This window comes from Pelobates fuscus, chromosome 6, assembly GCF_036172605.1.
Source record: "Pelobates fuscus isolate aPelFus1 chromosome 6, aPelFus1.pri, whole genome shotgun sequence".
NCBI classification, from domain to species: domain Eukaryota; kingdom Metazoa; phylum Chordata; class Amphibia; order Anura; family Pelobatidae; genus Pelobates; species Pelobates fuscus.
Genome location: NC_086322.1, coordinates 262973837 through 262998231, shown reverse-complemented (window position 1 = coordinate 262998231; position 24395 = coordinate 262973837). Strand labels below are relative to the sequence as shown.

The following is a 24395-nucleotide window of genomic DNA, read 5'->3' as shown; positions in this document are numbered from 1 at the left end:
TCCTCTATATGATTTTGACATTGAAATTACCTGAATTTCTGAATAATTAACATCTAACATTAACTGACATATGTTGGTTTCAGTGGTTTTGTAACTCTTGGAAAATAAATGAGAGTATTTTTCTGACCTTTACTTCATAGCCAGTGTAACCTGTAAGCAACTTCCTTTTATGCAGAAATCTAAAATTCTAGTGGTTAAAAAACAAAATTAAAAAACACTCAAACAAAAAACAAAGCAGGGGATGGTGTCCCACTTTCATTTGTGATGAAAGTGAAAAGTATGCTGATCTAGTGCAGTGTTTCTCAATCCAGTCTTCAACCATCACCGATAATTTAAACAATGTCCCCATTTCAACAGAACTAGTTTTAAGGCCAGTGATGTGAAGCAATGTTTGTACAACTTGTAGCCCATGAAAACTATTTGAGGACTTAGTCAATCTAGAAACTTTATCATATTACACAGGACTCAAAATACGCTACCGGAACCGTTATTTACCACTGCAAGAATGGAGGATCCATGGCAAACTATCCAGGGGGTGAATTTATACTCGAATTTATACTTTTGAACCTTAAAATTACATCACATGCACTTTATCATATTAGCAATATCACAATATCAACATTCCTAAAAACCCTCACAATTACATCCTCTTATAGGGATGTACTTACAATTGCGTGGGTTGTCAGCATGATAGAAGCACTGCTCTGCTGTTTTGATTTCAAATTTTCTCAAGGGCAGAAGAAAAAAAAGAAGGATCCATCTATTAAAGGGACACTGTAGGCACTTAGACCACAACTTCACCACATTGAAGTTGTCTGGGTGCAAACTCCCATCACCCTTATCCATGAGCAAGTCATAATTGCAGTTTTTAAATATAATATAAGAAGCTACTAGAGGGATAAGATAATATAATAAGCTACTAGAGGGACTTCCGGGTGAATAGGTGACCTCACGTTATGCGTAAAGACTTCCAGCGTCAGTGGAATCCCCACAGAAAAGCATTAAATAATGCTTTCCTACGGGAAGATCTGAATGCAAGCGCGGCCATTGCAGTGCCTGCAAATTAGGTCTCCTCCACCAGCTGACGTCGGCGTGGGAGGAAGGTGGGCGAAGCTAAGCCAGCGCTGAGGGACATCGGTGTTGGATCCAGGCAAGTGACAGAATGGGTTATTAACCCCTCTTGCCTTGACAGAAGGGGACGCTATAGTGCCAGGAAAACGAGTTTGTTTTTCTGGCGCTATAGTTTCCCTCTAAAGACCCTGTTCATGTTTAGTATGTTTTTAACGTGAAGTTAGTAAATACATTTATAAATACAGACCTTATTAAGAGGTGAAAGCTAAGCATATAGTAACCACACCAAACTCTTAAAAAAGCACATGTATTAGGAGGATCAAATTCTCAGGTACAATTGCAGTACACGAAAAAATATTCTGAATATAAACAAGGATCAAAATAGATATATAAAAACCAAAATAAACTAACGATAAATCCCAAATGAATCAAAAACTGCCAGCACACAATGAAATAAAACCAGGGCCGGACTGGGAATGAAAAGCAGCCCTGGAAAAAAATTCCATACCAGCCCCGTAATGCATCGCGCCCGCATAGTGCGCAGATATGGAATCGGGAAAAAAACTGAAAACTATCACTCAAACATGAAAGAAATCGTTTGTGCGTGGAGGGGTGCTGTGTGCGTGAAGGGGTGCTGTGTGCGTAAAGGGGTGCTGTGTGCGTGAAGGGGTACTGTGTGCGTGAAGGGGTGCTGTGTGCGTGGAGGGGTGCTTTTTATGTGTGGAGGGGTTCTGTGTGCGTGAAGGAGTTCTGTGTGTGGGGGGTTCTGTGTGTGTGGAGGGGTGCTGTTAGTGGGGGGGAAGAGTGTAGTGTGTGTATGGGGGGGTTATAGCATTGATATATTTATATAAAAAAACAACAACTTTTTTTAATCCCCTCCCCCTTTACCTTTGGTCAGGGCCCAGGGGAGAGGGGGAACTTTTCAATCCCTGGTGGTCCAGTGGTGGCGCGTGCTGTTCAGCCTGTAGCTCCTCTGGCTGCAGGCTGACTTCGCTCTTCTCCCGCGAGAACAGCAGGCAGGTCGGAGCGTTGCCATGGTAACGCACGGCAACGCTCCAACCTGCCTGCTCGCGGGAGGAGCGTTCTCGCTTGCAGGTTCCTGTCAGACCGGGTAGGGGAACAGAAGCTCCCCTACCCAGTGGCGTACACATGACCTATGGAGCCCCAGTGCGAAAATTGATCCGTGGGCCCCCCCCGCACGCTTACTCTGCGCAGTCCGGGGCCGCAACACATGGCGGCGGGCACCTGGTCGCAGGGGTTGCAGGGTTGCGACACCTGCGACCGCGGTATGTACACCAGTGCATGCAGATGCACACACACTTAAAGGACCACTACAGACACCCAGATCACATCAGCTCAATGAAGTGGTCTGGGTGTCAGGTCCCTCTAGTTTTAACCCTGCAGCTAAAAGCATAGCAGTTTCAGAGAAACTGCTATGTTTCACTGAGGGTTAATCCAGCCTCTAGCGGCTGTCTCACTGACAGCCGCTAGAGGAGCCTCCGCGATTCTATTTGTTAGCGTAGGACTCACTAAGAGTTTTTTTCCTTAATGTGGCACGTGAGCTTACACTTAAATAGCCATTGGAGTGATACTATAAAACCTTCAGTTATTTAAATGTGCATAGGGATTTGGGATAGTGTGCAGGTAACTTTTTCTCTTTACTTTTTATTGTATGTATTGGGGCTGACGTGTACTATAGTCATTGTTGCAGCTCAGGAGTAGTGGAAGTTTGAGCGCAGGGCTTAATTTTGTATGTTTGTATTTGCCATTTACATTGTTCTCTTCAAACCTGTATCAACCCAGTTTGTTTTAAAAATAGTTTTTTAACCTAGGGTTACTCCAAGCATCATAACCAAAACAGCCCGACTTTTGCATAGCTGCAGAAGCTGGTAGCTGATCCAGTCGCCACTTGTTGCCTGTGAGCATCAGCTGACCACTCCCAGCCAATGAATGGCAAACTGTGCTTGAAAATTTGCACATAATGGACATTAGCCAGCCAGAACTCTTCTTCCAGGCTGGTTAATGACGTCCAAATGACACTGCTGGAGGTTTGGTTACACCTCCATCAGCCAAGAGATTAGACATTGTATATGCAGTGTTTTACAGTGAAATTCTGCAAATATACACAGGCACTATGACCACTTCAACAGACTAAAGTGGTCATGGTGCTAGGAGTAACCCTTTAATGCATACTCGGATGGTCCTGGGAATTATTCTGTCTGTATTCTGCTCTGATGACATCTACTGGTTGAAAAGTATATTCTAACCAAGCTAGATATGTATATGTCTGTGGTGAATGGCTATGTCTTGTCATGTTACTTTGCTTAACAAAACGGCAAAAAGTGAGATTTCCATATGTTTTAATATGGAAAGTTGAACAGGTTCTAAGGTCGCTCGGAATGTGTCCTTGCTGGAGCTCTTACTCAGTAGTAGAAGTTGAACTCTGGGTCTTCTGTTTGGAAAAAAAATAGTTCTGTTTTGGTCTGATAACATGAGCATCAATGTCACAAACAAGTATACAGACAGGCCTTTATTGTCTGATGTTAAAGTTACAGAGAGGGTTTCAGTGATTAAAGTGCATAGGAGAGAGATCAAAGGGGCAGAGGATCAGCCACAATCCTACTCACATTGGGTCCTCATTTTCCCATTTGAGTTTGTTGCTGATATTTCTAACTGCTCCTTGGCAACAGCACTGGTGGTATGATCCCCACCTCGGATTTCTTAGATCCACTATGCTGCTGGGAAACACAGGGAGGATGTCAGGGTACCTGTAGTCTCTACCTCAGAGGAGGTGAGAGACTTAGACGTTTATCCTCCCAGAGGGGTTGTTTCTTCCGTTCCTCGCGGTCCTCTCGGCCATTTACAAGCCGACCGCGAGGGATCCACTTCCTTATATGACGCGACGCTCAGTAGTCGACGTCATGACGCCAACCTGGGTCGACCTGTCCGTCAAGTCCCGAGCACTAATCAGGACTCGTCGGGGGCGTGATTACCCTCTAGAATCAAGGTATAAAGTAAGGCTTTCGGCATCTGCTCATTGCCCTGTCGTGGTTCTAGCCTGTCTAGTCACTCAGTGCTCTTTTTTTAGTTGTCTCTTTGGTTCTGACCCGGCTTGTTTGTACTACCCTGTTTATCTCTGTTACCCTTTGACTCGGCTTGTCTCTCGCTTACCTGTCCTCTCGTTCCCTCGACCTCGGCTTGTTCCTAGACCATTCTCTACTTACTCCTTATGTTAAGTCCGGCCATTCTAAGGTCCGGTATACGTACCTACCACCTGTTTGTACTCTGCGTGTTGGATCCCTGTCCCAATCCTGACATTACGACAGGGCCAATGGATCCTGCAGGTACAAACACTCAGGTTGGTCCTTCTGACTCTAGGTTCGACGCCATGGATCACAGAATGGACCAGATGGCTCTAGCACTACAGGCGTTACTATCTCGTTCTGGTAATCAACCAGAGGAGATGCGTAATACTTCTATCTCTCCTGTGAGTTCAGGTCTAGAGGTAGCCACTGTAGGTGCTTCTTCCCGTATCACTCCACCTGTACGTTATGGTGGTTCTCCAGAGAAGTGTCGTGGTTTCTTAAACCAAATAGGTATCCATTTCGAATTACAACCCCGCTCCTATACTACAGATAGGGCGAAGGTTGGATTTATTATCACATTACTTGTTGAGAAAGCTTTGAGATGGGCCAATCCATTGTGGGAAAATGATAATCCGTTAGTATATAATTATAATGCCTTTGTAGCTGCTTTCAGAAGAACTTTTGACCCTCCAGGTAGAAAGGTCAATGCAGCTAGATTACTGTTGCGCCTTAGACAAGAAAACCGAACACTTGTGGATTATGCACTAGAGTTCAGGTCCTTGGCGGCAGAGGTTAAGTGGAATGAACAGGCTTATATAGATGTATTTTTAAACGGGTTATCAGACATAATCCTTGACGAGGTTGCTACTAGAGAGCTTCCTGAAAATTTGGAGGATTTAATTTCTTTTATTTCTCGCATTGACGAACGTTTAAGAGAGAGGCAGAACACTCGAGAGAGAAACCGTAGACCTTCCTTTAAACTAGCTCCTTCATTTCAAAGTTCTGAATCCACAACCTCACTTTTTGCAGAACCTATGCAGATAGGCAATACTCGCCTCTCAGAAGAGGAGAGACAGTACAGGAGAAGGGAGGGGTTGTGTATGTACTGTGGAGTCAGAGGTCATTTACGCCTAAATTGTCCTAATCGCTCGGGAAACGCTCGCACCTAAGTTTCTCTAGAGGACAGGCCTTGGGTGTTTCTATTTTGTCCTCTAATCTTAATTATAAAGATCACAGGCTTCTGCTACCCGTTTCTTTAACTTGGGAGAAGGGAGTACTAGAAACTATGGCATTGATAGATTCCGGAGCTGCTGAGAGCTTTATCGACCAAGTTTTTGTTACCAAACACGCTATCCCATCCCAGTTAAGGGAGACACCCTTGGCCGTTGAGGCCATAGATGGTAGACCTTTAGTTGAGCCTGTTATTTTCCGTGAAACCATACCCGTTAAATTAACTGTTGGTATCTTACACGAGGAAGACATATCTTTATTGCTTATTTCTTCTCCTTCTGTTCCCATAGTCCTGGGGTACCCTTGGTTAAAAAAACATAACCCTATTATTGATTGGGAATTAGGGGAGATAATCTCATGGGGTCAGGGTTGTCAGGACAGGTGCTTACGGACAGTGTAACCGCTTTGCGCAGTTAACACACCGATTAATTCTACCTACTCTACAGAGGTACAAATACCGCCCCTGTACCTGGATTTAAAGGCAGTATTTGACAAAAAGAATGCTGATACTTTACCTCCACACAGGTCTTTTGATTGTAAGATTAATCTACTACCTGGTACTATGCCCCCCAGGGGTAATGTATATCCTTTGTCCACTAAAGAGAACTTAGTCTTAGAGGAGTATATTCGTGAGAACCTTGAAAAAGGATTCATTAGGAGATCCTCCTCTCCTGCCGGGGCTGGGTTTTTTTTTGTTAAAAAGAAGGATGGTACACTAAGACCTTGCATTGATTATCGAGGTTTGTTCAAAATAACCATTAGAAATGCCTACCCAATTCCTTTGATTACCGAGCTCTTTGATCGTCTAAAAGGCTCCAAGATTTTCACCAAGTTAGATCTCAGAGGGGCGTATAACTTGGTGAGAATTCAGCAGGGACACGAGTGGATGACGGCGTTCAATACCCGTTATGGGCACTATGAATACACAGTAATGCCTTTTGGTCTCTGTAATGCTCCGGCAGTATTTCAGGACCTGATCAATGAAGTTCTTAGAGAATTTCAACATGACTGCGTTATTGTATATCTGGATGATATACTTATACACTCTAGAGAGATTGAGACTCACCACAGACAAGTCAGAAGGGTATTGCGCAAGCTTCTTCAACATGGCCTGTACTGCAAATTGGAGAAATGCAGCTTTGACCAATCCCAGATAAACTTTCTTGGTTATGTGATTTCTGGGGAAGGGTTTAAGATGGACCCGGATAAGCTCCAGTCCATTTTGGATTGGCCTTTACCCAGGGGTCTCAAGGCCATTCAGAGGTTTATTGGATTCTCCAACTATTATAGGCGCTTCATTAAGGGTTACTCTTCAATTATAGCTCCTATTACCAATATGACCAGACAGGGGGCTGACACTAAGAACTGGTCTACTGAAGCCCTTCTTGCCTTCAAAACACTCAAGGAACTGTTTGCTTCTGCACCAATTTTAGTTCACCCTGATACGACTCTGCCTTTCCTACTCGAGGTAGACGCCTCAGAGACAGGTATAGGTGCTATCCTGTCCCAAAGGTTAGGTGTGGATAAGCCCTTACATCCATGTGGTTTTTTTTTCCAAGAAACTATCTGGTCCTGAGAGCAGATATGACATTGGTGACAGGGAACTACTAGCAGTTATCATGGCTTTAAAGGAGTGGAGACATTTATTGGAGGGCACCTTACATCCTGTTACTATTTTGACAGACCACAAGAACCTGTCCTATATTGGGGAGGCCAAGCGCTTGTCCTCCAGGCAAGCTCGTTGGTCTTTATTCCTCACGCATTTCAATTACGTGCTCACTTATAGACCTGGTTCTAAGAATTCTAAAGCCGATGCTTTGTCTCGACAATATGAACCTTCTGCGATATCGGAGCCGGTGTTGTCTTCTATAGTACCCAGGTGCAATATTATCGCCAACACGAGTCTTAAGATTCACTCTCCGTTGCTTGGTCAGATCATGAAGTTGCAGCATCTGGCGCCTAGACAGACTCCTGGGGCAAGGCATTTCGTTCCTCCTGAACTCCAACTGGAACTCTTACAGTGTTTTCACAACAGTAAGGCGGCTGGGCATCCGGGTATTCGCAAGACATGTTCCTTCATCTCTAAAGATTTCTGGTGGCCTTCTTTACGGAAGGATATTAGGGATTTCATCGGAGCATGTGAGGTCTGTATGAAGACTAAGCAACCTCATACGCTTCCATGTGGGTTGTTACATCCCTTGAACATTCCAGAGAGACCATGGTCCTGTTTGGCTATGGACTTCATTGTAGATTTGCCTGTTTCTAAAAAACAGACTGTGATCCTCACGGTGGTTGATAGGTTTACTAAGATGGCTCATTTCGTGCCCTTAACTAAACTCCCGACTTCTCCTGAATTACCGGAGATATTCGCGAGAGAGATTTTTCGCTTACATGGGATACCTTCCGAAATTGTTTCCGATAGAGGTTCCCAATTTGTTTCACGTTTCTGGAGATCCTTCTGTTCTCAACTAGGCATCAAATTGAATTTTTCTTCTGCCTATCACCCTCAGTCTAACGGAGCTGCTGAACGCACCAATCAAAAGATTGAACAATATTGGCGTTGTTTTGTTTCTGAACACCAGGACGATTGGGTCGGTTTGATTCCTTGGGCGGAGTTTGCACACAATAATCTCGTTTGTGATTCTACTCGTTCCAGCCCCTTCTTCATGAATTATGGCTTTCATCCTTCCATTCTTCCCTCGGTTTCTCCTTCCCAAGGGGTACCGTCGGTTGATGTTCATGTTGCCAATTTGAGGAAGTTGTGGGATCAGACTCGACAAATTCTCCTACATAATTCCATGTTGTTCAAGAAACACGCTGATAAGCACAGAAGGGCGGCTCCGGTTTTTGTTCCAGGTGATAGGGTATGGTTGAGTACAAGAAACATTCGTTTAAAGGTTCCTTCTATGAAATTCGCTCCTCGTTACATTGGCCCTTACAGGGTTCTGACTCGAATTAAGCTCTTCCAGCTGCCTTACGCATTCCTAACTCCTTTCATGTTTCCTTACTGAAACAGTTAGTCTGTAACAGATTTTCCTCCACTATATCCTCTCCTCGCTCTGTTCAGGTTGAGGGTCAGGAGGAGTATGAAATCAACTCCATCATCGATTCTCGAATCTCCCGGGGGAAGTTACAATATCTTATTGACTGGAAGGGATATGGTCCTGAGGAGAGGACTTGGGTACCTCAGGAGGATGTACATGCTCCTCGCCTCCGCAGGGCTTTTCACTCCCGTTTTCCATCTCGTCCCGGTTCCTTCCGCCCGGTGGGCGTTTCTGAGAGGGGGGTTACTGTCAGGGTACCTGTAGTCTCTACCTCAGAGGAGGTGAGAGACTTAGACGTTTATCCTCCCAGAGGGGTTGTTTCTTCCGTTCCTCGCGGTCCTCTCGGCCATTTACAAGCCGACCGCGAGGGATCCACTTCCTTATATGACGCGACGCTCAGTAGTCGACGTCATGATGCCAACCCGGGTCGACCTGTCCTTCAAGTCCCGAGCACTAATCAGGACTCGTCGGGGGCGTGATTACCCTCTAGAATCAAGGTATAAAGTAAGGCTTTTGGCATCTGCTCATTGCCCTGTCGTGGTTCTAGCCTGTCTAGTCACTCAGTGCTCTTGTATTCTAGTTGTCTCTTTGGTTCTGACCCGGCTTGTTTGTACTACCTTGTTTACCTCTGTTACCCTTTGACTCGGCTTGTCTCTCGCTTACCTGTCCTCTCGTTCCCTCGACCTCGGCTTGTTCTTAGACCATTCTCTACTTACTCCTTACGTTAAGTCCGGCCATTCTAAGGTCCGGTATACGTACCTACCACCTGTTTGTACTCTGCGTGTTGGATCCCTGTCCCGATCCTGACAGAGGAGCTGCCAGTCAGTATCCTGCACTCCAAGAAATCCTAAGGTGGGGATCATACCACCAGCGCTGTTACCAAGGAGCAGTTAGCCTGCTCTTTGCTTGTGAGTACTATTTTAGTTATAATATATATATATATATATATACTGTTGTTTTTATTCAGTGAGCACTATTAGTTGTCTCTTTTTACCCTCTTTCCTGAGTGTGGACCATACCCCAGATGGAAGAATCCCACAACATATACCATAAGCGGGGATTATACCGCTGTATGCCCTTCACACTAGAGCTAGCTATAGCTCTACTAAATGTGAATTAATTCCCATTTATTTAATCTATATACATATTGGAACGTCCATATTGCACTATTGGTTCTTTTTATCTGGTTTCTGTCTTTCATATCAGTGGATTCATCCGGAAAAAGACACTGAGGATATTACTCTTGTCTAAGCAGGATGATCGGAGGAGGCAGTCCATCTGATCGTAGAAACAGCTCATCGGCGGTCTGCCAAGGTAAGTATAGAAGCAGTTCTAGACAGTCACCAATGTATCCTGGTCTACTGCCCAATGCTAAAAGCGTAGGCTCTCCAAAAACCCTGAAATATATCCTTATTTATTGTTAAAACATTTTTCAGCATTTTAACACTAAATGAGGAACCTTGGCAAACCACAGCCCAGCTTACTCTGGAGGTATGGATAACACAGGGAATACACACTCCTTCTAAACATACCAATTCATACCAACAGCGGGCACTGAGATAGACAGCTGACACTCTCAGCCAATCACAGCTGCAAATTACTGCTCTTGATCATGCTTCCTCATTAGCCTAAACAGCACACGTGACTACTAATTGGTGAGTGAGCATTCAGCCCTGGTAAGGAGAAAATAACCCCTGGATAGTGTGTCATGGATCCTCCATTTTTTCAGGGGTGAAAAAATGAATAGCATTGTAGGATTTTGCAGTACTATAGCAAAGATTATAGAGTCTGTATAGAGCCTATATAAGTCTGTCAATACATTACAAATAGACGTTGCTCTACATTACTGGTTTTAAAACTGTATTTGTTGAAATGGGATCAGCGGTTACATTCTTGGTGGTGGACATTCTTGGTGGTTGTCGACTGGTTTGAGAACAACTGCTCTAGATTATCACAGCTTTCATTTTCATCACCTGAAAGTCAGACACCATCCTCTGCTTTGTTCTTTTTAAGCTCTTTATAATTTATTAACCACAAGAGTTTTACATTTCTACTAAAAGGAAGCTGCTTACATGGAAATTCATTAGACCACTACACTCAACTGACCCTTGAAATAACGGACAGGAAAATACTAATTTGTTCCAAAAGTTTAAAAAGCCTCTAAAACCACCATGTGCCAGTCAGCAATAGAATGTAATTATACTGAAATGTCCTAAATGGTTTTGTACGCATTTTAAAGGTACTTTCACATCAAAATTATAGAAAGGATGTAACCTCTGATATATATTGAAATCTGATGTCTATCTTGAGGCTCAATATGAAAGTTGTCTTCCCAAGACTGCAAAACTGGTGTGTCTTAATTTAAAATAATCTGATTGTTAACTGTATAACACATAAGAATATATGTAGTCATCCAACTCTAAGAACTTGTTTTACAATCTACTATTAGCTAGCACCAATCACATTCATATTTCAAGGCAGATTCAAATTTTCCAATTACCAACAGAATTCCGCATATGTTCCTACACAAAATGGCCATATGGTGGAACTGAATCCCCATTTTGTTTGCTAAAATAGGTTCTGAAAGCCCCAAATGAAGGCGCATTACTCTAGTGCCAAAACGCGCGTTGGGTGCTTCGATTTTTCTTTTGTTATCTTTTAGTTTATTTAAGTTTTGTGGAAATCAGAATTTGTTTTTTAATGTAGTCTGCCATTTAGGGTTCATCTACTGGATACTTATCTTTATCAGGGACAGTCTATTTGAGAGATTTACATGGAGCTTAGATTTGGAGCTTTAGTTTGGTTGTAGGGACTTCTGTCCTGAGGTATTAGAGGAGGAGGATCTTGGGACTTTTGGTATTGTCCACTAAGAGGTATTTACTATCCGGCTGTTATGGTTATAATCTAGTGTGGTAACATCCATTACTCTGAGATTCCCCCATCCTATCCTCTTTCCCCCCTTTTTTTAGGGAGTACACATAGAGCTTCTATAGTGCATATTTTTGAACTCATATAGTATTATTTTGATCAGGACAATTTATCTCTCTTATGACTATCTCCGTTTCCCCATTTAGTTCAAGTATTAATGGGGTTGTTACTTGCCTAACAATTGCTTACTTTCCATAACTTTGTACTAGTGGAAACTTTGTCTCAATTGTGTCTAAGAGATGTACAGGGTCCTATATATACAGCAAATAATTATCCTCTAGATCCCTATATTACCCTGGACACATTTTGATCCTTTCCACTTTATAGGTATCCAATTGATGTTCCCTGGATTAAGGTAGACATTTAGGAGATATGCCACTTTGTACCTATCCAAGCAACTTCTAAAGGAATCTTTCCCAAATATAATAGCATTGGTTGAGTTAAGGTGGCACTTCTTTTTAATACTTTCCCTTACTACTAGGTAGATTATGTATAGGAAGTATTTTTATGTAGGGGCTTTTTTGTGTTTATTCTTATTAAGATTGATTATTTAAGTAGAGATGTATTCACTATTTTGACAAGGCTTATAATTAGACAAGCAATTCTCCCATCTATATGTCCCTTTAGAGGGGATTTACCTCTTTCTTTGTGTATATATTTACCAGGGTTAAGCCTTAAAGAGAGAATTATCCTTAGGGGGACCTATCTCTATCTTTCATGATTTTATGTAGGCTTATAAAATGTAAACGTTTATTTTTATGTGTGGACTGTTCCTTAATCTATATCATGTATGTATTTTGGTCACTACGGTAGCACGATTCCTGCAGACTGCACGTTATAGATGTGCCCCCAATTCCCTATTGTTTTTACTATGTAAGTTTGGAATCCAGACCAGATTCCAAAACAGCCCCCCTCCCCCAGTTTTAGAGACCCCTTTGAAAGTGACCACAAGTATACATTTAATTATAATTTTAATAGAGCAGATATATGTTATGCATTGTGAGTATATTCATCAAAGCACTACCACTTTACTTGTTTAATTTCGACACTAATTTTTCCAATTGCGTTTATCACATTAATTTTGCATTATATATATATATTCGCTAAACACTTACAACAGATTATTTATATACCCATTATCTTATTTAGCACTTGCACTACTTAATTTGTCTCCCACGTTGGAATTAGTGTAGGGCCCACCGATATTGGAGTACCGTGGTGTAGTGGTGGGCTTAACACAATATGGCCATGTCGTGTAACTGAATCCTCATTGATTTTAAAGTGATTTTAAATGTAAAATGTAAATGGTCACTACTGTCCTTTTTTTTTTTTTTTACTATGTTCCTCCTGATGCATTTATGGTCATTGTGCAATATGAACCATTCTTGAATTCACAATGCTTGAGATTATCTGGCAATGTCTTATACAGAAACATACACAACTTTTGTGAGGTCAGGATGGATCTTTTAGACATAAAGTCAAGCTAAGGTTGAATCTGCTATTGTTGAGCCATGGATGAGTTTTGTGTCTTTATTTATTTTTATATTTTTTACTCTTTCTTCTATAGTTTCATCTGCCAAGTGAAGACTGTGATCAAAATATATTTCATAGAACAAAATAAGGTCATGTATAAAAAGTAATGTGTGGTCAAAACCTGAATTTGTCATCACCGTTATCACTGATACTTTTTAAGCACTTGGATCCTTAAAAACGAACATCTTGCTTTCCTTATTCATGATCCTGACTTACACATCTGTAATGGGCATTTAATATAAATAATATATAACATGCATTTTCCCTCTGCACACTCTTTTTTGTCATATGGTGGAACAGAATCCCCATATTTGTTTGCTGAGGTATGTGATTTTTAGAAGCCTTATAAGATTTTAAAATGTATTTGTATGCATTGTGGCTGCCTGTGGCTGCTCACTGTAAAAAAAAAGAAAAAAAAAAAGGTCCCCCGCCCCCACCCCTGAGCGGCGGGTGGGGGCCCGAATGTAAAATAATGGGGGGGGGGACCTATTGTCCTCCCCCCGGGCCCCCACCCCTGAGCGGTGGGTGGGGGCCCTAAATCAGAATAAGGTGGGGGACCTAATGTCCTCCCCCCTGGCCCCCACCCCTGAGCGGCGGGTGGGGGCCCTAAATTATAATAAGGGGGGACCTAATGTCCTCCCCCCTGGCCCCCACCCATGAGCGGCGGGTGGGGGCCCTACAGTAAAATAAGGGGGGGGGGGACCTAGTGTCCTCCCCCCTGGCCCCCACCCCTCAGCGGCGGGTGGGGGCCCTAAAAACAATGTCCCCTCCCCCCAGGTGACTAGGGGTCCCCAAACCCCTAGTCACTTCTCCCCCCAATAAAAATTATTTCCCTACCTACCCCCTTCACCCTAAAAATAATGAGGGGGGGGGGCTTTAACTAGGTATCTGTAAAAAAAAAATAAAACTTACCATTCAATGTTTTTTTTCTTCTAAAATCTTCTTTTTTCAGCCCCAAAAAAGGCCAAATAAAAAACCATAATATCCGACGCAATTATAAAAAAGAAAAAAAAAAACTAATCCTTCTTCACCCATGGAGGGTTCCGCGCAGACTGAGCTCTGCAGGGCGGGGGAAGGCTTATAAAGCCTTGCCCCGCCATGCAATTAGGCTCAGAGCACTCTGATTTGTGGGTTTAAGCCATCCAATCAGAGTGCTCTGACAGGTAAATGAAGAGACTGACAGATAAGTCTCTACATTTACCTGTCACAGCACTCTGATTGGTTGGTTTGAAATCCACCAATTAGAGTGCTCTGTCATTTTACACAGCGTGGGAAAGTTCTTTGGAATTTTCCCACGCTGTGTAATTTGACTCATAACTCTCTGATTGGTGGATTAAGTAACCAATCATTCCAATTTAGGGCCCTCATCCGCCGCTGAGGGGTGGGGGCCAGGCGGAGGACATTAGGTCCCCCCCTTATTACAATTTAGGGCCCCCACCCGCCACTTTATGTCCCCCCCCATCATTTTACTTTGGGGCCACCACCCGCCGCTCAGGGTGTGGGGGCCGGGCACTTTTTTTTTTTAAACAGTGAGCAGTCACAGGCTGCTCACTGTTTACTAGACATGCCCCTACTCGCGGTATAGCGAGTAGGGGCAAAATGTACTAAAACTAAGTAATTTTTACTTAGTATTAGTAAATGTGGCTGAAAGACCAATCTCGGTCTTTCAGCCTTTTGGTAGATAACTCCATAATACCGTGGGAATTAGGGAGTTATCTACCAAGCGGCTGCAAGAGAAGTCCCGAGGTGCCGAAATCCCGAAGTAGCCGAAGTCTTGAAGTGCCGAATTGCCGAAGTCCCGAATTGAGAAAATCCTGAATTTTGGAATGCCGAGCCGAACCGAAAATTTTCCCCATGCACATGCCTAGTAACCAGAGATTTGATTTCCTGCCTGAAACCTATGTGCTCCCTACCGAGTACCAGAACTTCTCCAGAGCTATATTAAAAGATCGAGCTACTTGGATTGTAAAACCAGTTGCTTCCTGTGAAGGCCGTGGAATAAAACTTATTAATTCCCTATCTCAGATAAGCACGGAAGATAGGGTTGTGGTTTCCAAATATATCAGTAATCCCCTTCTCATCAATGGCTTCAAATTTGATCTCCGTCTCTACGTACTGGTCACAAGTTATGATCCCTTAGTAATTTATCTGTACGAGGAAGGGATCACAAGGTTTGCTACAGCAAAATATTAACTAAAAGAAAAGACCATGAGTAACAAGTGTATGCACCTGACCAACTACAGCATAAACAAGAAGAGCTCATCTTTTGTGAGATGTAATATCCCAATATGGATGACTATGGCAGCCAGTGGACTATGAGCGCTATGTTACGTTATTTGAAGAACAATGGAAAAGACACAGCATCGCTCATGTCCAAAATAGAGGACCTTGTCATAAAGGCAATTATATATGCAGAAGGGTCTATTGCCTTATCATGTAAAATGAACCTTGCTCACAAAATAAATAGTTTTGAGCTCTATGGATTTGATGTTATGATTGATGAAAACTTGAAACCGTGGCTTCTGGAGATTAACTTGTCTCCATCTCTTGGTTGTGATGATGTCCTCAATTTAAAAATCAAGAGCAACTTGATGGCAGACACACTTACCCTAGTCGGTGTGGAATGTAAGAATCCCCAGCAAAAGAACAAAGCAGGAGGCATAACATCAAAGAACACAGTAGGACAGAGCAAGAGCAGACAATTTGATGAGGAGAACTTTCAATGGGTTAATGACCAAGAGGAAGAGAGGAGATTCGGTTTTGTTAGAATATTCCCCACACAATATACATGGGAGCATTATAGTAATCTATTGACATTTAAGACCATGAATCAAGCCCTGGATAAGTATCTTTATGGAAACAAACCTGCAGGGCATTAAATCAGCAAACGTGTACAACAGCAGCACTCAGAGCAGTACGAACGGAAGCTGCCCCCCTTACAACAAACAATGATGCAGTACCAGGCACAGACAATTAAGTTAGCTGATGTTTCCAAAACATGTCACCAAAGTCCTGGAAAAAGTATCCCAGAGGTTTGGAACAGAAGAAATATTGCAAGAACATCTCGCTGCAGTGAAAGGGAAGCTGTCCCGGAGTTGGGGAGGAGGAAATCTGGAAATATTGTGGGTACATCTTGCCACACCAGCAGGCAAGTTGTGTCAGTTGTGAGGAGCAGGAAACCAGTAAATTTTGAGGAAAAAATTTGCTGCAGTGGAAGTAAGACTGTCCCAGAGGTGGAGAAAAGACATGGAAACATTGCACAAACATGTCACCACAGTGGAAGGAAAGCAGGCCTTGATTTATGGAGCAGAAGCCCAAGTGGCACAAAGCCCAAGACTTTGGACACACACATTGGCTCTGCTGGTGATAAGAAGAAGCCACTAAAGATGGAGAGCACCAGGACAGAATGTGTGCGGTACCAAAACGAGGCACTTTTGAAAAAACGTTCCAAAGAGATTTCCAACATATGTGAAGGCTTCTCGTCATTTTACAAACAGGCCTTCTCAGAAATTAAACGTTTATAGTGGACCCAGGATGCATGTATGTTACTACCTATTTAAAAACAGAATGTACACTATCTTTGAGCAGCTTAATTTGTAAGACAAAAACTTAAATACCGCCTCTAATGTACAAATGTTTTCCCTTTATAGTAAAGGAACAGTCCAAGCACCAAAACTACTAGAGGACATTGCAGTGGTTAAGGTACCGGGAGTGCACTGATGCTCCCCCCCCCCCACCCCTTAAAGACTCAATCCATTTTTGAGTGTTTTATCTGAGCTACTGCCTCACTGGAGAAGTAGTGCAGAAAGGAAGCAGGAACCCAGGCAAAATTTAATCAGAAACCATTGGCTTGTAAAAAAGTATCCAACTCTGGAATTGTCACAACTAGAGTTGAGCGAACCCGAACCTCAAAGTTTGGGTTCGTACAGAACATTACGGTTTTTGGACCCCGGACCCGAACACGGACATTTCAGTGTATGTTCGGGTTGGAGTTCGGTGTTCGGCGATTTAATGGCGCGTTTTGAAAGGCTGCAGGGCAGACAATCAACAAGCGTTTGATTCGTGTGCCCTTAAAAGCCATCACAGCCATGCCTACTAATGGCATGGCTGTGATTGGCCAGTGCAGCATGTGAGCCATAGACATAGTATAGATAGACGCCGCATTGACTGCTGAGCAGTGAGAAATACACACAGATACAGAGATATCAATTGCCACACAGGGATAATGAGAATGGCAGTACTCAGTTAGTGCAGAGCAGGGATAATGAGAATGGTAGTACTCAGTCAGGGCAGGGATAATAGGAATGGTAGTACTCAGTCAGTGCAGCCTTATATGAGGTTGGGGGGACATACCTAAATAAGTAACAGGAGGTTGGGGGGACATACCTAAATAAGTAACAGGAAACTATAGAGCTATAGTGTTCCTTTAAAAAAAAAAATGTTATGTTACTTGAACCTCCACCTTCTCTGTTTATGGGAATTGTATGGGAATAATGGGAATTGTAGTACTCAGTCAGTGCAGGGATAATGTGAATGGTAGTACTCTGTCAGTGCAGGGATAATGGGGATGTCAGTGCTCAGTCAGTGCAGGGATAATGGGAATGGTAGTACTCAGTGCAGAGCAGGGATAATGGGGATGTCAGTGCTCAGTCAGTGCAGGGATAATGGGAATGGTAGTACTCAGTGCAGAGCAGGGATAATGGGAATGGTAGTACTCAGTTAGTGCAGGGATAATGGGAATGGTAGTAGTCAGTGCAGGGATAATGGGAATGGTAGTACTCAGTGCAAAGCAGGGATACTGGGAATGGCAGTACTCAGTGCAGAGCAGGGATAATGGGAATGGCAGTACTCAGTTAGTGCAGGGATAATGGGAATGGTAGTACTCAGTCAGTGCAGGGATAATGGGAATGGTAGTACTCAGTCGGGGCAGGGATAATGGTGAATGGTAGTACTCAGTTAGAGGGCCCTAAATAACAATGAGGGGAAGACACCTACTGTCCTCCCCCCGGCCCCCACCCCTGCGCGGTGGTTGGGGGCCCAAAATAACAATGAGGAGGGACCTACTGTCCTCCCCCCCCCCGGCCCCCACCCCTGAGCGGTGGGTGGGGGCCCAAAATAAGAATGATGGGGAGGGCCTACTGTCCTCCCCCCCGGCGCCCACCCCTGCGTGGTGGGTGGGGCCCTAAATAAGACTGAGGGGGAGGGACCTACTGTCCTCCCCCCTGGCGGGGACCCTATATAAGATTGAGGCAGGGGGACCTACTGTCCTCCTTCCGGCCCCCATTCCTGTGCGGCGGTTGGGGGCCCAACATAGAAACAAGGGGGGCATACTGTCCTCCCCCGGCACCCACCCCTGCGCGGCGGGTGGGGGCCCTACATAACAATGAGGGGGGACCTACTGTCCCCCCCCCGGCCCCCACACCTGAGCGGTGGGTGGGGGCCCTAAATAAGATTGAGAAGGGGGGACCTACTGTCCTTCCCCCGGCCCCCACCCCTGCGCGGCGGGTGGGGGCCCTACATAACAATGATGGGGGGACCTATTGTCCTCCCCCATGGCCCCCCAAAAAATAATAAAAAATAATGAGGGGGGACCATTAACTAAGTACCTGTAAAAAAAATAAAAAAAAATAAAACTTACCATTTGATATCTTCTTTTTTCTAAAATCTTCTTTTTTCAGCCCCCAAAAAAGCCAAATAAAAATCCATAATAACCGACACACAAAAAAAGAGGGCTCTGCGCAGACTGAGCTCTGCAGGGCCTTCCCCCGCCCTGCAATTAGGCTCAGAGCACTCTGATTTGTGGGTTTAAGCCATCCAGTCAGAGTGCTCTGACAGGTAAATGAAGAGACTGACAGGTAAGTCTCTACATTTACCTGTCACAGAACTCTGATTGGTTAGCTTGAAATCCACCAATCAGAGTGCTCTGTGTCATTTTACATTTTAAAGTTTTTTGGAATTTTCCCACGCTGTGTGATTAGAGTCATAACAACACTGGATTGAAAGTAACAAATCAGAGAGTTATGAGTCAAATTACACAGCGTTGGAAAATTCCAAAGAACTTTCCCACGCTGTGCAAAATGACACAGAACACTGTGATTGGCTGGATTTCAAGCTAACCAATCAGAGTGCTCTGTGTCATTTTACACAGCGTGGGTAAATTCCAAAGAACTTTTCCACGCTGTGTAAAATGACACAGAGCACTCTGATTGGATGGATTTCAAGCTAACCAATCAGAGTGGTCTGTGTCATTTTACACAGCGTTGGAAAATTCCAAAGAACTTTCCCACGCTGTGCAAAATGACACAGAGCACTCTGATTGGCTGGATTTCAAGCTAACCAATCAGAGTGCTCTGTGTCATTTAACACAGCGTGGGAACATTCCAAAGAACTTTCACACGCTGTGTAAAATCACACAGAGCACTCTGATTGGATGGATTTCAAGCCATACAATCAGAGTGTTATGAGTCATTTTGCACAGCGTGGGAAAGTTCTTTGGAATTTTCCCGCGCTGTGTAAAATGACACAGAGCACTCTGATTGGCTTAAACCAACCAATCAGAGTGTTCTTATCCTAATTGCAGGGCGGGGCAAGACTTTATAAGCCTACCCCCGCCCTGCAGAGCTCAGTCTGCGCGGAGCCCTCCATGGGTAAGGATGGATTTTCTTTTTTTGCGCTCAGGTTTTTTTTTCTTCTAATTGCGACGGTCATTATTTTTATTTGGCCTTTTTTGGGGGCTGAAAAAGGAAGGTTTTAGAAAAAAATAAGACCTCAAATGGTAAGTTTTATTTTTTTTATAGGTACTTAGTTAATATTGCCCTCTCATTATTTTTAGGGTGAGGGGGGTAGGTAGGGGATATTTTTTTTGGGTGGAGCGGGGTGACTAGGGCTTTGGGGACCCCTAGCAACCTTGGGGGGTTTACATTTTTATTTAGGGCCCGCACCCGCCACTCAGGGGTGGGGACCAGGACAATAGGTCCCTCCCCTTATTCTAATTTAAGGCCTCCCCCACTGCTCAGGGGTGGGGGCGAGGGGGGAGAACAATAGGTCCCCCCTTATTCTAATTTAGGGCCCCCCCCACCACTCGGGGTGGGACAATAGGTCCCCCCTTATTCTAATTTAGGGCCCCCACCCGCCGCTCAGGAGTGGGGGCCAGGGGGAAGGACAATAGGTCCCCCCATCATTCTTATTTAGGGCCCCAACCCACCGCTCAGAGGTGGGGGCTGGTGGGGAGGACAGTAGGCCCCCCTCATTGTTATGCAGGGCCCCCACCACCACGCAGGGATGGGGGCCGGACAGTAGGTACCCCCTCATTGTTATGTAGGGCCCCCACCCACCGCGCAGGGGTGGGGGCAGGGGAGAGGACAGTAGGTCCCCCCTCCTCATTCTTATTTAGGGCCCCACCCACCGCGCAGGGGTGGGGGCAGGGGGGAGGACATTAGGTTTACAGCAAAAAGCCTGAAAGTAGTGATTCTACTCACCAGAACAAATTCAATAAGCTGTAGTTGTTCTGGTGACTATAGTGTCCCTTTAAGATTGTAAACTTTTTAGTAAAATAAACATGATGTGAAATTTATTTTTTCTCCGAGTCCAGATATTTTATTCTGCTCAAATTACTAGAATGGCCACAGATCAGGTGTCATGTGATGAAATTGTTGAAGATTTGCACGAAAGAAAATAATTTTGACCCCTTAAGGACATATGACGTGTGACATGTCATGATTCCCTTTTATTCCAGAAGTTTGGTCCTTAAGGGGTTAAAAGTGAGGAATTTTCTTTTATCTTATTTTAGATTTGTAGTTTCTGCTTACTTTTTTTAAAATACATTTTTATGCATTAAATTAAAATGGATTGCTATATACCAGCACCGATTTTTACTTTAAAAAAAAAAAAAGGAATTTTCTATATAATTTTTTTACAGGGACACTAAAGGCACCCACGCAAATTCATCTCAATGAAGATGACTGAGTGCAGTGGCTCTTTATTTTTAAGCCTGTAATGTAAAACATTGCTGTCCTGTAAAGTTAACATTGCAGGGTCAACGTGCCTCTCTAGTGGCTGTCAGGAACCGCCTCAAACTCAGTTATAGATCAAATGCTGCTCCTAGACCAGCATTTGATTGGCACAGCGTGGCTTTATGTAGCGCATGCACACTAGCCTCCCAATGTTTCCCTATGTGGAAGCATTGGATTGGCTTAGATCACCAATCTTGATGATCTCAGCCAAGGAAGTGGAATGGCTGAAGCGCTACAAAGGCTGAAATGTAAATAAATGTCACAATTCAAACCCTTATATGAGGTTGGGGGGACATACCTAAATAAGTAACAGGAAACTATAGAGCTATAGTGTTCCTTTAAAAAAAAAAATGTTATGTTACTTGAACCTCCACCTTCTCTGTTTACAGGTCACAGTGAGATTTTAGGATTGCTTCCTTTTTAGTTGTCAGCTGCTATGAAATGTATTGGTCTTCTAGTTCAGGAAATTTACACAGTTTTACAGATATTTTTTACATTTTATTTGTGATCAATGATAATGTGAGTCTAGCAATAATTTGTTCACAGCTAACACTAACCAATTAACATTTTTCTTTAAAACAAATATAGTATTTTCAACTGACTCCCTGTAACGCTCAATTGTTGATAAGATGGAAACAACTGCAGATTTCTGAGTTTGATAACGTTTATTACTTTAAATAAAAAAGATAATCAAAATGAACTGTCTCTTTAATTCCTGGCAGGTTATAACCAGCAGCGGTGTTTGAAGTTGTTTTAGGATAAGGTAATTTTAACACAACCAGCGAGAAGTTCCAAAGTAGGATGCAGATAAGTAGGTGTTGGAAATAAGATTATGAGTTGATGTGGAGCAGATAGCGAACCACTTAGATTTAGGATGGTTATCTATTAAGGTTGAGCCAATCTGGTTTACTTAACTTATGAAGGAGTGATGATCCAAATTGGTGATGGAGATTCCAGAGAGAATCGAGGTTGCAGCAGGCAAGAGAATATCCAAAAACAGTCCGAGGTCGTAGGAGAGGAGAAGGAGGGTAAATGATTAAACAGTCCGGGTCCGATACACAGTAGAAGTAATTATTCAGTTTGAAGTTCGCGGGAGCTTTCGAATTGATCAAGCACTGTGGTGTTGACGCGGACTCTCTATGAACCCTGGGAACGACCACGTCATAGGAGGGGGAGTGGCCGCGCTCCGAGAACCCGGAAGTCCACGGTTAGCGAATGCCGGAAGGTCTGACAGAACCCCCCTCATAAGAAGCAGCCACCGGATGCTGTCAACGAGGTCTGGATGGGTAGCGAGCATGGTACGCGTTGATAAGTCGACGAGCGTGCACCGCGGAGGACGACACCCATGAGTCTTCGTCAACTCCGTAGCCCTTCCACCGGACAAGATATTGTAAGGAACCACGATGGATTCGTGAATCGAGAATCCTCTGAACCTCGTATTCCTCTTCACCTTGTACCAGAATGGGATCAGGAGTGGTATGAACATCCCTCATGAAAGGGTCGGAGTGGTGTGGTTTAAGCAACGACACATGGAAGACTGGATGCAGCTTCATGGTAGGTGGAAGTTTCAATCTAACCACGTTTTCGTTGATGAGTGACAATATACGAAAAGGCCCAAGGAAGAGTGAACTTAGTTTCTTTGAGGGACGGTTGGTAACAATGTTTTTTGAAGAGAGCCATACTAGATCACCAACCTTGTAAGTAGGGGAAGGTCGTCTACCAGTATCGAAAAACTTTTTCTGAGCAGATGATGCATTTTTAAGGTTATCACGTAACCTGAGGAAGAGGGCAGACATGAACGAGTTATGGTTGGAGACGTATGGATTAGAAGAAGGAAGTCCTTGATCGGGGAATGAAGAAGGATGGAATCCAAAATTTGAGAAGAATGGAGTCATTTTGCTACTAGAGTGTACCGAGTTGTTGTATGAGAACTCTGCCATTGGTAACCACGTGATCCAATCATCTTGTAAATGAGAGCAATAACATCGCAAGTATTGTTCAAGACATTGGTTAACTCTCTCTGTTTGTCCGTTGGTTTGAGGATGATAGGCTGAAGATAATTTACGTTGAATGTTGAGGGAGGAACACATCTCACTCCAGAATTTGGAGGTGAACTGTGTTCCTCTGTCTGATATGATTTCTTCAGGAAGACCATGAAGTTTCACGATGTTGTTGATGAATACTTTTGCAAGTTCAGATGAAGAGGGTAATTTCTTTAAAGGAATAAAATGGGACATCTTGGTGAAACGGTCTACCACTACCAGAATGGTGGTATGATGTTGCGAAGGAGGGAGTTCTACCAAGAAATCCATTGAGATGGACTGCCAAGGTCTTTCTGGAACAGGTAGGCTCAGTAATTGACCGAATGGTGGATGATGGTCAGATTTTGATCTCAGACAGGTTGGACAGTTTTTGACATAAGATTCTATGGTTCTGTCCTGGCGAGGCCACCAGTAATATCTTTTAGACAGCTCAAGTGTTTTTCTTGTACCAGGATGACCAGCCAGAGGGGAATCATGAATCAGGGAGAGTATTTTATTCCTAAACAAGGGAGGAATGTATAACCTGTCTTTGAAGTAGTACAAACCGTCCTTTTTTGATAGATTGCCTTGTTTGGGAAGTTCAAGATCTTCTTCCTTGAGATGTTTAATATCATCAGTTAATGACGAAATAATACCTATGATTTTAGGAGGTTGAGTTTCGTTTGCAGGAAGATCTTGGTGAATTCTGGACAGGGCATCTGCCTTTTTATTTCTGGATCCAGGTCTGTAGATGATTTGAAAATTGAAACGGGAAAAGAAAAGATTCCAGCGTACTTGTCTGGCAGAGAGTGTTTTGTTGGAATGAAGATATTCAAGGTTCCTATGGTCGGTATAAACAATTACAGGAGTGCGTGTGTCTTCAAGTATGTGACGCCAGTTTTCGAATGCAGCTTTAATACTTAATAATTCTTTTTCTCCTACAGGATAATTTCGTTCAGCAGGAGACAAGGATCGTGAAAAAAAAGCTACTGGATGGAGAGGATCTTGAGGCGTTTGGTGTTGAGAGAGGACAGCCCCGATAGCTGTATCAGAAGCATCCGTTTCCATGACGTAGAGAAAAGCAGGATTAGGTAGTTGAAGAATGGGTGCACTTGTGAATCTCCGTTTTAATTCATCAAAGGCTGCTTGAGCCTCTTCGTTCCAAGCAAAGGACCGTTTACTGCTATTGAGCAGGTTGAGGGGATGAGCAACCTTGGAGTAGTTTTTAATGAACTTCCTATAGAAGTTGGCAAATCCCAGAAAACGTTGTAAGTCTTTAGTATTAGTAGGAGTAGACCAGTTGACAATGCAATCTATTTTGGAGGTATCCATACTTATTGAATGAGGGGAGATAACATATCCCAAAAAAGTGATTTCATTGACTTCAAATATACATTTTTCTGGTTTTGCGTATAATTTGTGTGTTCTTAATCTGGATAATACCCATCTCACGTGTTTTCTGTGTTCTTC

General features: G+C 43.5%; 1 pseudogene; it reads left to right on the top strand.

The window, feature by feature from the left end:
• The first annotated feature begins 14752 nt into the window (after window positions 1–14752).
• LOC134566154 (tubulin polyglutamylase TTLL5-like) lies at window positions 14753–15771 on the top strand (annotated as a pseudogene).
• The last annotated feature ends 8624 nt before the right edge of the window (window positions 15772–24395 follow it).